Source organism: Zalophus californianus, chromosome 17, assembly GCF_009762305.2.
Source record: "Zalophus californianus isolate mZalCal1 chromosome 17, mZalCal1.pri.v2, whole genome shotgun sequence".
In the NCBI taxonomy this organism is placed as follows: domain Eukaryota; kingdom Metazoa; phylum Chordata; class Mammalia; order Carnivora; family Otariidae; genus Zalophus; species Zalophus californianus.
In genome coordinates, this window is record NC_045611.1 from 15,015,086 (window position 1) to 15,028,463 (window position 13,378).

Below are 13,378 nucleotides of genomic sequence, written 5' to 3' on the forward strand. Positions count from 1 at the left end.
CAGTCCTGTTGAAGAAATAACTCCATCTAAATTCCTGAAGTTGCATACAAGTCTTTTGCACTTGAAAACGCAAGAAAGGAGCCACATGTCGTCTCTTGCCTAGCCCCAACCCCAGCGCGTCCTGGATTTGAACCACACCAGACCCTGTCGCTGACCCTTCAGAGGCCTCGCAGTGCGGGTGCATGTGCCAGACCGCGGCGGGAGGTGTTGTTGGTTTTCTGTTTGTTTGGTTTTTAACAGTCACTCACAGTCTGAAGGATCACAGAATATTAGTGATAGGATTTCATTAATGTGAAGAGTTCTAGAAAACAAACAACATCTGTACAAACAACATCTGTAGGCCTGCCAGGCGTCAGTGGCGAGAAGCTAGATTTGTAGAGAAAGGGAAAAAAAATGTGCAAGAGAATCATGTATTTTCCTTTTGAAGTCAGTCCATTCTTTACCCATCACTGGTTTAAAACTAGCCATGGAAATTCTCTCTACCTCAACATATAATGCTTTGGGTGAAGACAAAGAATGGTCATTTCCAACATGAGGCTACTCCTGCAATAAAACTCCACCTGCCCATGTGGGAAGGAAGAGGCTAAGATGCCCTATCGATGCTGAGGGAAAGGAGGTGAGACATTTCTCTTCTGCTCCCCTTGCACTCTGGATCATTATCCAAAACGCTCATTAAGGATGGGTTAAATGAATGAATAAGGCAGGCTAACCGAGGTGGGTTAATGATGACATTATTCGCAGACTTTGAAGAGTACACCTTCCTGGGATGAGAACCTGGCTGCGCACGTCCATCACCCGAGGCTGGAACCAGCCCGGATGCGTGGGGACCAGGTATTAGATTCCAGGCTCTGACCAATGTCACCCTAGGTCTCTGGATCCACTACCCTACCTTTCAATGTTTCAAGGTGTTACCCTCCCCAACCCTGCAGAAAATAGCTTCTAAATTTCAACACACAAAAGAAGTAAAAGGAGTTCAGAATAAAATGACCTCAGAGGGTTTACAAAACTCTTGAGGAAGAAAGTATCTACTTAAGAGTCCGATTTTCCTAATTCTTCCCAAAAAGACAGTGGAAGTCCAAAGACTGGAAAACTGAACTTGGGGTCGGGGAACATTCTTCATTCCCTCCAACAGGGGATTTATGAGGCAGTCATGGGGAACACAGATGAAATAAGAGCATGCTTATTTTCACCTCCAAGTAAGAGGGAAGGAAGGAACCCCACATCTGATCTCTGTATCTCCCTTTTGTCTCACTGCACAGTAAAGTTAACAGCAAGTCTCCCCATACCCATCCTCAGTTCTGAGAAAAATCAGGCAACCATGGTTTAAGGTCAATCTGATATACGGTGCCATATGAACACCATACATCATTGAGTAGAGAAAAAATGTTATATACAAATGTTAGTCGAGAATAACATGTGAGTTACACAGTATGATGTATGCACAGTCTTCATTATGTCCAGGCAGGATGTTCAATGCACATTTTTTACACTTTTGATAAAACTGTTCAACACTGTAATTATAAAATTCATCTTTGAATGGTGATACCAGAATTCAGTCAATCAATATTAAATTGGGCCTACCCGAAAGAATGAGGGCCCTTAAAATACAATCCTTTGCCCCCGTACATGCTGCGACACAAACTATCTGTAGTGGTGTAGGTATTAATCAAATTTGATTATGTAGAGATGGCTGAATGGCTCCACCTCTCTCTCTCTCTCTCTCTCTCTCACACACACACACACACACACACACACACACACACACACACATGGTCACCTTAGATGGAGAGAGTCTGTCACATACAAAACAGACAAGACCCTGCTGTGAACAGTGTCTGGGGTGCTGCCCTGCAGAGGAGGGAAAGGACTGACCCCCTGGGAGGCCACCCCCAAGGCCAGCACCGCTCTCCTCCACATCACGTGGGCTGCAGAGCTGAGAACTCACAGTCACTCTGGCACTGACCCCAGTTCTCTGAGCCTTTCCAAACAAATCTTATTCAGAAGATACAGAGTGTGAAGAATAAGTACATCGTGGATATGACGAGCAAGGAAAACCGCACAGTGCTTTGTGAATATTCTTGGAGCCCTCATTCCCTCCCTGCCCTACTACAAGCAGAAAAGTGAAGGCAGCTGAGGAGTTCCAAAGAGAGGATGGAGGACAGAGGTGAAATCAGGAACTTGTGGTGTTTCTCCCCCCCCCCCCACCCGCTTTTCTTCTTTATTTTTACGATTTAAATATCAAATCCTCTTCTTTTTCAGTTCCCAGGTTTAATGTTATCATTTGTCACTCACTCACTAAAAGGCTGTTATATGCTTGGTGGGAGAAGGAACAATCAGGAAACTCCTGGACAGCTTCCTTCACAAGGGGATCAGAGTCCTCACCCCCAACTAAAAACCGGGTCTCCTTCAGCCGGGCAGGCACTTCCCTGCAGTTCCACCTACGACCTACAGGTGTCGCCCTCTGCATGGCGAGGCCTGGAAGGGCAGCACGCTGCGGAAGCAGACACTGTCTGGGCCGCCCAACCTGAGCATGTGGAAATAATACACGTCTTCAAGTGAACTGTCTGGTCCCGGGGAAATAAAATAGGACATTCATAAGCAGTTACACCATCTGTCTTTATACCATCATCATCAACAGCAAGAGGAAAAATAGCTCTTTAAAATGGATGAAAGCCCAGGCTGACAGTAACCAGAAAACTGTGAGCCCTGAATACCAATAAAGGTAGAGAAATGATGAAAAAACAGAGATACAAACTACGAATTTGTCTGGATGGCTCAGACCCACAGTGCTCTGCAGGCGGCCCATGTTTAATGGGTCTCCAAAGCCTAAAGAAACCCCCACTCACTAAGACCCAGGCCTCGGGCCCCCAAGGAAGGGTCTGGTGTCCCTGCATGGGAACACAATGTGGGGACCCAGGGAGCAACGGCGTCCACACAGTCTGAGCTCCTGGGGCTGGTTATCTAGACCTTGCTCCCCTTAGGGATGTATATTTGACACCCACGTGCCGTTCGAACAAGGAGTGGGGGAGGGCAGTTTCCCCCAGATCACAGATTGCATTTTCCACCCGTGAAGTCAGTGGCAACTGGCCGGGGTCATTACGGAAGTCGATTGTTTTCCCCCCTAAATAATATCAGCTACTGACAGATGGTGGGAACCAGTGAAGACTTGATGGATCAATGATCCGGTTTTATCTGGAAAATCCTGTCTTTCCCTCAGTTGGCGAAGTTGTTTCCCTTCCCTAAGACACACAGAAGTCGCTGTGCCACTTTGAAGACTGAAATGGACAAATCAAAACCATCTATTCCCCAGGAGTTTAGTACTATTTCAGAACCAAGCAGAACACACCAGGCATGTTTTCTCAAGGGCAAAGCCCGGGCCGATGTGAGGAGGTCATCTCAGCTCCCTACGCCCTGCCTGTTCCTGGCAGGGGGCAGCAGGCCCAGCACAAGCCAGGTAAGAATGTCTGCTTTTTAGAAGACTCCAGAGAAGCTGCCTCCACAACCTCTACAGCAGAAGCCGACTTTGATGGGTACATCCCAAGGGGGCCCTCAAACGAGGGCACCCCTCCTATTTGAATGTATTTTCACGTTAAAGGGCTAGGGAACCAGAAGCAAATCTTGAATGACTGTGAGGTCTTCCTGGTATCCCTTCTGCCTTCAACCTCCACATAAAACAGTGGCCGCAGGTCTTTAAAAAAAATCGATTTCCATCCCTGCCTCCTTTTCACAACTGCTTCTCCCAGACAGCACTTACTAGCACTCAGGCCAAACTCAGCCTGCTCACGCCTGTCTCCTGGCTGAGCACACGGCCCCCAAGTGCAAGGATTTCAAAGGGAAGGGTTCCTGGGGCACCTTAGGTTTTTGAGGTGATGATACCGTGGCTGCAGAAAATTTCCCTTCACTCGGGGTGGTTTTGCTCACCACAAACGCAAACTGTTCTCTGAACATACCTTACACTTAGCATGTTGGCGAAGGTGACTGCATGATTCCCCAACGTGTGGTAGATCTGCTCCCGAAGGAGGTGTGCGTGCCAACTGGCAGCCCCGTGGTGATGTGCGACCATTTCATGAACAACCTGGAAACTGGTGTGTGAGAGGAGCCCCGGGCAGAGGCGAGAACGGAGGTGGCGTCATGGTCAAGTCGGCGCTCACCGCCACCACACACATCTCCCCAATGCGTTACCCAAGAAAACGTGCCGGGTGGGGTGCCAGAAACACAATCCTGCTCACCCCGTACCTGGGGTACCTGGGGCCGAGGGCCACGCCCACAGGGTGTCCTTCACAAACTGCTCTTGGACTCAAAGGAAGGGGAGTCAGTCAACGACTGGAGACGAGGCCCTCCGTTCCCAACTCTTCACAGGAGGACGGAGATCGATTCGAACCTTCCCTCAAGCCCAACAAAGCCCCTGGAGTGCCTCGATGTGACAGAAATTTGGAAATTCTCCTAAGAATCAGGGTGTCTGTACCCAAGGCTCTCGGGCGATCGTGTTACTTAAATAATACAACGATCCGGGATCCCTGAAGAACGAAATTGTTTTTTTCCTTTTTCTTTGGGGTGAGCCGTATTTGGGGGGGGAATAAAGTGCGTTCGCCTGTCGGCAGGCTCAAGAACTGAGAAACATTAGCTGTCATGAACCACAATCAAATCGGGTTTGAAATATTTAGCAGTGGCTTGGAAAATGCGGTGGTGCGGCTCTGACAGGCGAGATGTGCACAGACACCCACTTTCCATTATAATGGAAATATCAGGCCTGTTCTGAATATGTATAACCCAGAAAAATGTATTGATTTTTCATTCGGCATTAAAAAAAATGAAATAGCCTGCAGCTGTCAAAAGCCTTTTGTTAAAAGCTCATCTTTCCTGGAATGAGGTTTACCAGAAACAAGTTTTAATTGTATACAGGACCTCTTCTTTGAAAACAAAATAACCAATCAGCCTACTTTGAAGATAGGGTTAAAGCTTTTCCGTTCCCCATTTTCAGCCTAATTAACCAAGGACAACCACAGCAGCAAGTGAGAAAGGCCTGCAACATCAGGCCCATCAGGAGTACCACGGGAGGTGGCGGCCCCCTACGCGGGGTGTCTTGGTGGGTAGCGGGTGGGACTCCATGATTGTGTCCTGTCTTCCTGTCCCTCTAAGTCCCGTGCAGGCACTACACTACACTCTGTGGCCATAGACTTAGGGTAGGACACTGTGGCCAATCTGCTGTCCTTCTGAAACGTTGGTTGGCACAACTGGAAAACAAGGGCGGAACACTCCAAGTGTGCCCAATCCCGCTGGCCTTTGGTTATCCATAGGAAATCTCTCACGGCTGTGCCTCTTCTACGGAATATGCATGCTTTATTTTTGCAAATACAGGTCAAATCATTTCCCACCGTATAAAAGATGACTCTTAAGGCCTAGACCGCTTGCTTCTACTAAGATCCAGTGTGTTAAAATTCTGCTATAACAGAAACTTGTAACAGGATATGATGGACAATGCTGACAGACAGATAGCCCTGTTGCTCCCAGCTCTTCAACCCTAGTCTTGTCTCCCCTCTTCAAGCCAGGGAGGAAGAGGTAAATGGTAGCGATGCTTGCGACTAACTATGCCGTTCCCCAGCCCTGACACTTTGGCAAGTATGATTTCACTGAATGATGACCACAGGTCTGACCGGTGGGGGACTGTCCGTGTGCCCTGGGCTTCTTCCTAACTGCACAGTAACCTCCAGATCCAGGATGCGATAATCCATTCTACAACATTCCCAAACACACTCTCTCAAACATCTACTCCAGGGTTTTACTCCAGTGGTGTCTCTTGCCAGCCCTGGCCATATGGCTGGAGACTACATGAGACATAGCTTCGAGCAATTAGGTTTTCTGGTCGACCATACCGCAGTCCCAGAAATTTTCCCTTAAATGAAGGTGGCTTGGCTTACCACAAATGCGTAGCGTTCTCTTAAGACACTTTACACTTAGCATCTTGGTGAAGGTGACTGCATGTTTTCATGCCGACGCACGGAACGGGAAACTTAAAATCTCCCTTGAAAGTTCCTTGTGGGTAATCACATGAATATTACTTTAACTTCAGGCAAAACTGGTCCATTCTACTTTCTACATCTTAACAGGGTAGAGATTAATTGAGGGAAATGCCAAATCACAAGATGAACGGTCCAGGAATCCAAACTGACGCTGGCCAGGGGAACATTCTGAAATACAACTATCCCAGTGTACACAGGAAACCTTAAAGGGGCAAAGAATGAGGGGGTGGGGTGTGTGTGTGAGGGGCGTGAAGCAGGAAGGGGCTCCAAGGCTGCAAGCCTGGAGCACTCATTTAATTCATCAGAAGTGTAATACTCTCCCGCCTTCTCAGGATAAGACACCACTTCTTTCCCAACAGACATGAGGACAGACAGGGAGGACAGGCAAGCTGGCCCCCTGCACTCCTGCTAGCCCAGGTCCTTCCGAAGTCCCTCTCTTGCACGGGATCTACGGAACAGAGCCCGGGGGAGGCAGAGGGAGGCCTCCCCTCCAGGTGGCCCCGGTCTTCAGTCCTGTCCATTTTCTTACCAACCTAAGCTCCATGCCAGGCCGGGCCAGCCAGCCAAGGCCCCCTCTCTACCAGCTGGGGAAAACCGTCCGGGGGGTGGGGGTGGGGGGGTCGGGCCCGGTGCCGTGGCAGGGAATTTTCCCACCCTGGTCACCTCTCAAAAAATAATGTGGCCAAGGTGCTAACCAGTTGTTTCAAACAAAACTGCCTTGTCGAAGGTGATGTTTCTACACGTGGATTTCAGTCCTCCAAGGGAAAAGGGGGCGGGGAGCAGGAGAGGAAGTGAGGGACGCGCTTGGCTGGAGACACACTTCCTTCCTCTAGGGATGAGCTCTCGTGCACTCGGATCCTTTAAGGGATCATTTTACCACAAGACATCTTCTGACCACTAGGTGTTCATTTACCAAATACACCTCGGGCCACAGTGCCTGGAGGTTCTGGATAGAGCCTGAAGAGGTGGTGGAGGCCTGCCAGCCCTCACAGGGGGCCTTTGGGAAAAGCTCTGAAGGAAAACGCAGCGCTGAAGGACCTCGGCCTCCTCGCTGCCTCCACCCTGACCTCGTTTCCCCGGCCCCCACCCCCGGCGACCCTGCCTTTTGGCACCAGGCTTCAAGAATCAACACGCCGAAGGCAACTCCGGGTATTATTAAAATGAATAATTGGAGAATAGAGACCATTTATGCTTTTGTATATTTGAAGATCGTGCCACTGTTTATAGAAACAAGAAAAATGGGGATCGTGTGGCAGGAGGGAGCCTGGGAAGGCTGGGCGTGCGGCAGCCTGCGTGCGCAGCCCCTGCTGGGTGAAGCCAGGTCGGCCTCGACAAGAACACGAGCCTGGCGGGGGGGAGTTTCTCCCTTTGCTTTGTACTTATTGTCACCTCTGCCTTGCGCATCGACGGGAGGGAGCATCTTATGGGTCCAAAGTGGCCACGGCCTGTGGAGGTCTCCCGGAGAAAACATCCCCTCCCGGGGCTGCCCTCCCGAGCGGACAGCACGGAGCGCCCGAGCGCCCGCTGCAAACTGCTCTTGTTGTGCAGGGAGGGACGGGCCCTGCCATCTTCCGTCTCCTGGGCAAGGCCGCTTGGTCCATCTCAACAGTCTGTCAAAACAGCGCTAAAATTACAGGGGTGGGTGGGGGTCAGGGGAGGAGAGAAAGGGAGGAACCGCCTAGAGCCAGGATTGCAACAAGTTCCATTTATCTGTGTTCTTAGCAAAAGCACCTGGGCTGCCCCCTGCAGAAATGCAGAAAGGATGAAAGCAAATGTGCGGTGACAAAGCACAGGGAACTAAATATGTCCGCTGACTCGCCTGGTGGCTGTTCACAGGAAGAGTTGCCGTGCGTGCTCGCTCGCTCTCTCTCTTTAAATAACCGAAAGATGTGAGTTCCAGTGTGTACAACACAAACCCAACCCTGAGACGGTGTCGGAATCCACACCGAACAAGAAACCCAGCTCTGTCCCAGAACTCCGAAGGAGCCTGAATCCAGCGGGGATTAGCTCCCTCGGATTTCCACAGAGCCACGGCTGCCGCTCTGCTCTCACACACGAAATGTAAAAAGGCAAATTCCCCGAGCATGTTTGTAGCGGAGCGTGATGTGATTGTGTTGTCATTTATGGGAAATAATCGCAGACCCATCTCTCCCCGTCCCCCCCCTCCATTTTCCAGTCCAAATAACCATGAAAAATTACACTTCAATGTCAGGGCGACGACAAAGGAGGCGCGCTCTCTGGGAGCTCAGCGGATTTGCAGGGGTTTTTCCTTTCTTTGGACAAAAACTACCTTCAATTGTACTTCATTTAAAACGTGATCTAACAAATGCATTTTGACAAGTTCCTTTCTCTTTTGCTCCTTTCTTTCAAACAGTATTTTGCACAGTTTAACCTCACACCAAACTGGAATGTTCTAGAAAGAAGAGGCATGCAAAATAGAAGGCCCTTGAAACCAAGAAGGGTGTTTTATTTCCCCCTCTGGTAAAAACAAAGTAGTGGAGGAAAATAATGATTCTAACTCAATACGCTGCCGCTAACGCATGGAGGAGGGGACAGAGTAAGTCACAGAGTCTTAACAACAGAGTATCTGATGGGTAAAGGTGAGAAAAGCCAAGGTTAGTAGAAAGACAGCCTTGATGGAGGAAGAAGGGGCCTCAAATGTTTGCTCAGTACAACAGAGCATTTCGTGGATTTGGAGGCATCATCTAAGGTGTCTGGAAGTATGGTCAGAATTGGGGGTTCATGCCCACATGGGATGAGGAAGAGAAGCCTCTTTGATGGGGTCCCATCTCCCTCCGAGTCCCGCTCCTCTACAGAAAAGGACATTTTTTGCCCAAACAGATCTGCCTGAAAGCTTTTTAACATTCCAGGTGCAAGGCCTAAGCAGTCCCTACAAGCATCTGTCTTTCAGTAACACTCTGCTGGAAATAAACACTGCCAGGCTTCCATGTTTGGAGGGGAGAAGACAGGACAGATAAACACACATGAGTGATAGAAAGAGTGTAAATAAAAAAAAATTTACAGTTTCCGTTAAAAAGACTGGTATCATCCTTCTGCATTGCAACTGACTTGGCGTGTCAGGGAGAGAGCTTATGCTTCATGCAAAAAAAAGACCCTATTTATTTTTAATTGGAAAATGTTGGGAACACATGGGTGAAAAGAGTCGAGCAAAGCCTGTAAGTGTACTTAAGCATCTATATACAAATGAAGGTGTATGGGAAATGAACAGGATGTACCAGAAGTGATATTAGATGGCGGTGATTAGAACCTAATGGGTCTAAGTGAGACCTTGCGGGATGGCTCTCGTAACAGGACGGTCCGCTGCTGATGGATGCAATCTATACAGGAATGACAGCATGGAACGAAAGGTGGAGAGGAGGCTGTACAGACCCAAGGCCTTTACAACACTGGGGAGACAGGAGGTGACATCGCCCAAGGGAATGGTGGACTGTGTGAGGCGAGGATATGCAAAAAAAAGCAAACTGAAATCAGAGAAACAGGTGAGCATTTTGTGGCTGGCCATCAAAACAAACAGCACCCAACCCAGAAAAATAAAGCCATAGACTCCAGGAGTCTAAGTCACAGGCTAGAACAAACGAGGGGCTGGAATTCCCAGCCTGTGTGTGGCCTCAGTCTTACGCCCAGTGTCCGAAGGGTCTGGAGCCTATTAAGAAGTCAGCCTTGTCCCTGGGAAGCACTGGGTGCATGCAGAAATAGGCATCCACTCCCACTCGTGGACAGCAGCACCACGGCCTGTCCATGAGCTGCGTTTTGCATGATCATCAGCCACTTAGAGGCACAGCTGGTAAAACAAGCTGATTCATAAAAATAAAGCACAAACAAAGGCTGACACTTTCCAAACCTAATCCAGGAAAAAAACATCAGGCCAACTTCGGGCAACACCGCACCCACAAAAGCACCGACTAAGCCTGTTCTCCTTTGGCCAGACCCGCGCATGCATGCAGACGCACACAGATCCCCGCAGACCTAACGGCACCGGGAACCGCAGAAGCCCACGCCAGAGATACACGTGAACCCTGGAGACTGCCCGGAATGGAGTCTGACACCTCAGGTGCCTACCGCGCGTTCACTGCCTCGTGCAAACAGAGAAGAGCCCGCCTGTGCCAGAAGCATTTACGGTCACACCGGAGACATTTAAGGATGCGTCTACACGGGGAAAGTAAAAACCTGGGCCGTTCTCCAAAACCGTAGAGTCCCCCAGCACACTTCAGCCTGAAAAACCAGGCGGCGGCAGCAGCGGCATATTTCAGCTGACATTTTTTCCTAGGAAATTGCAAAGAAAGTGAGGCAGGAAGCTGAGGGACTGAGAAAATCCAAAGGTTTATGTTCCAGAGCTTTCCTGCATCCACGTGAGGAAAAGCAGATGGGGCTGCTAAGTTGTCATTTTTAACACGCACCTTGTACAGCTCTTCTGTGCCCAAAGGAAGAGAGAAAATTCTTGGATCTTCCCCCTCCCTTTGAGAAACTTCCAAAGTTATGTCAGTGGTCGAATACAAAGCCTCTAGATTTTAAAAATCTGGATCGCGTTCAATGAAATGTTCTTTTTCTGGGGTTTGACAGAAGACCACCACCACCAGCACACCTGACCTTTCACGATGATTTTAGCTAAAGCGGCCCATCACCAAATCTCCCAGAGCTACTAACTATGTTTAGGCTCAGCCTCAGGACTGGGTGCACCTACTGGGCCTTTCCCCCTAAGGACAGGCTAGAATCCCCGGAAAGGGAATGCAGTCCATCACATTGGAAGGTGACACCAATGTGACACCGTAATGCATTTTAAGGCACAAAAACAGTCATAATCATCAAGGCAAACAACTCAAGAGAAGAACCTAAATTCTAGACTCTTACCCATAGTCTCTCATGGTGGGAACATTTGACAACAACACACGAAACCAAAGGGAAAGAAAATGGTGTCAAGACACGAGAAGGTCACTGAGGATCTGGGCAGAAAGTGCAAATTCAGCGACCAAGAGTTGGACAGTCAGGAATAAGGGATCCGTGGCAACTGACAGCACACGGTCCTACTTCACAGAAGTAATTGTGGGGGCGCCTGGGTGGCTCAGTCGTTGGGTGTCTGCCTTTGGCTCAGGTCGTGGTCCCAGGGCCCCGGGATCGAGCCCCGCATCGGGCTCCCTGCTCCGCGGGAAGCCTGCTTCTCCCTCTCCCACTCCCCCTGCTTGTGTTCCCTCTCTCACTGTGTCTCTGGCAAATTAAACAAATAAAATCTTAAAAAAAAAAAAAAAAGAAGTAATGGTGGACATTTACATTCTTCTGCACCAGGAGAAAGGACTAGAAGCTCCCGGAAGGGGATATCTTAAGTCAGAATCCTCCCCAAACTTCCGAAAGCGGACAACTCTTCCTATGGGAATATGGACCCTGGGGCAGAGAGAGAATATGGAAATGAAGACTGCAACAAGTGAAAGGGTTTGCTTCACTTTGTAAGGCCAACATTTATGGCAAGGAAGGGAATAAAGCAAGCCAAGGGTGTGAACAAAAAGTATCCGAAACACAATGCTGTCTTGAAGATGAAATCGCTCAGTGATTAGGAAGAAAAAACGAGAATGACTTCTCACTTATCAAGCAACAATTTTAAATATCAAAAGGAAGAAGAACGGGGGAAGAGGAGGATTTAGACAGTAACCAATGAGCAACTTTCAAAAAAACCCCCAAAAAACAAAAAACAACCAAAACCAAAAAAACCGTATCTTTAAATTCAATATAAACGATGGCTGGAAAAAAAAAAAAGGGCTCAATTTCTGTGTGAAAAGACTCTACGAATTGACTCAACTGCTAGAAGATGCTGGTGACAAGTTGGAAGAACAGAAAACTGGGCTTTTAAGAGAAAGGCACGAGTGAACAGATTTAGGAGGAAGAACTACCGGCCGTTTACAGAAAGGTGGTCATCAGAGGGATCTGCCTTTGTTTTGAGGGATTTGAGGGAGCTGACAGCAAGTGCCTCCACTTTCCAGACCAGGAGACTGGGGCCTGGAGAGGGGTGGGGCTCAAAGCCCACGGGGTCAGGAAATCCATAGGAGGATGAACGGAATGGGCACAAAGATGAGCAAAGAAAGAAGCAAAGGCCCGTGGAAAAGCTGGAAGGCTGAAGCAAATGGATTCCAAGAGTGGAACCATAGTTGTTCAAAGCAGCATCCAGCTTTTCTTTCCATTTTGAGACAAAAGGCATAATAGCAAGGATAAAAATGGGCTCGCCAAGACCGATAACCATCCCCTAAGAACCTAGATATCCATGTGTTTAGGCAAATAGTATCCTGTTAACTTCCTGCCCCGTGGCAACGTGGTACCCGGAATAAAACCATCACATTTAAAGACAGAAGAACCCACAGTCCTCGCACATCCCCCCCACCACCTCGCTCTTTCCTACTCTCTCTCTCTCTCTCTCTCTCTCTCTCGTTCCTACTTTGTCCCTCTCTCCCTCCCCTTCTCCTCCCTTCATGCTCTTTCTGGAAGGGGGTTGTCCCAGAACTACTCCTCCCAAATGGCACAGGGCAGAGCCTGTCAGAGATCTTCTGGATCCAGGTTGAGGTCCAAGGGGCTGGTGTGGCCCCGAATCCCTGCCTCGGAGAACTAGCAAAAGCCAAGTAATTGCTTTTTCTCCCTCCGCTAATAAGCTTTTCAGCACAGGAAGAATTCAGCTTCCTGTAGTCAACAGACCCTTTTTTCCCTGCCTCTCCTCGCTCCAAATAATCTAAAGTGACTGCAATTTCAGTCCTGGCTCTCTAGCATTCAGCTCCACCGGCTGAGGTCAGAGGGTGTCAAGTGAGGGCTCTCCATTTCTTTTCGACTCTGTCTTCACACCACCCATGCTTCTTTGTAACTGAGGCAACCTGCCTCCCCAGCCCAGCCATTATGTGCACCACCAGCCCACGGCACACACGGACTTCAGTCAGGATTCCAGGAAATGTTTTTAAGGCCTAGAAAACACTGGGGGAGGAAAAAAAAAAATCTCTTTGCTGTAAACAACTGATTAGTAATGACCAACTTCAGATGCTCGGGTGACCTGAGCCACTCATTTCCTGGTTTTGAGAAAATGCATCGCGCTACAACATTTCTGTGTGTGTGGTGGTTAAACCATGTGGCTGGTTGTGTGGTTTTCGGTTAGTTGAATGCAAATGACTCCGGATGCTGAATTTGTTTCTGACGACATCGCTACACACTCATGGCGCTGGTAGCTTCGAGATGGGCTTCGTGCCTGTGGAACCGGGTGCAAGGGGGCTGCTCGGGGCGGGGGGGGGAGGGAAGCGCCCCACCCCCTCCCCTGCCTCATTTCCCAGATGAATGAAATGGGATTTCAATTAAGAAGGGCGGCACCCGTGCCT

The 13,378-nt window shown here is 49.0% G+C and overlaps 1 protein-coding gene across 3 annotated transcripts in view; it reads right to left on the bottom strand.

The window, feature by feature from the left end:
* Positions 1-13,378, bottom strand: part of ZFHX3 (zinc finger homeobox 3) — a 233,148-nt gene that overhangs the window by 46,253 nt on the left and 173,517 nt on the right. The gene's annotated exons all lie outside the window — the stretch shown is intronic.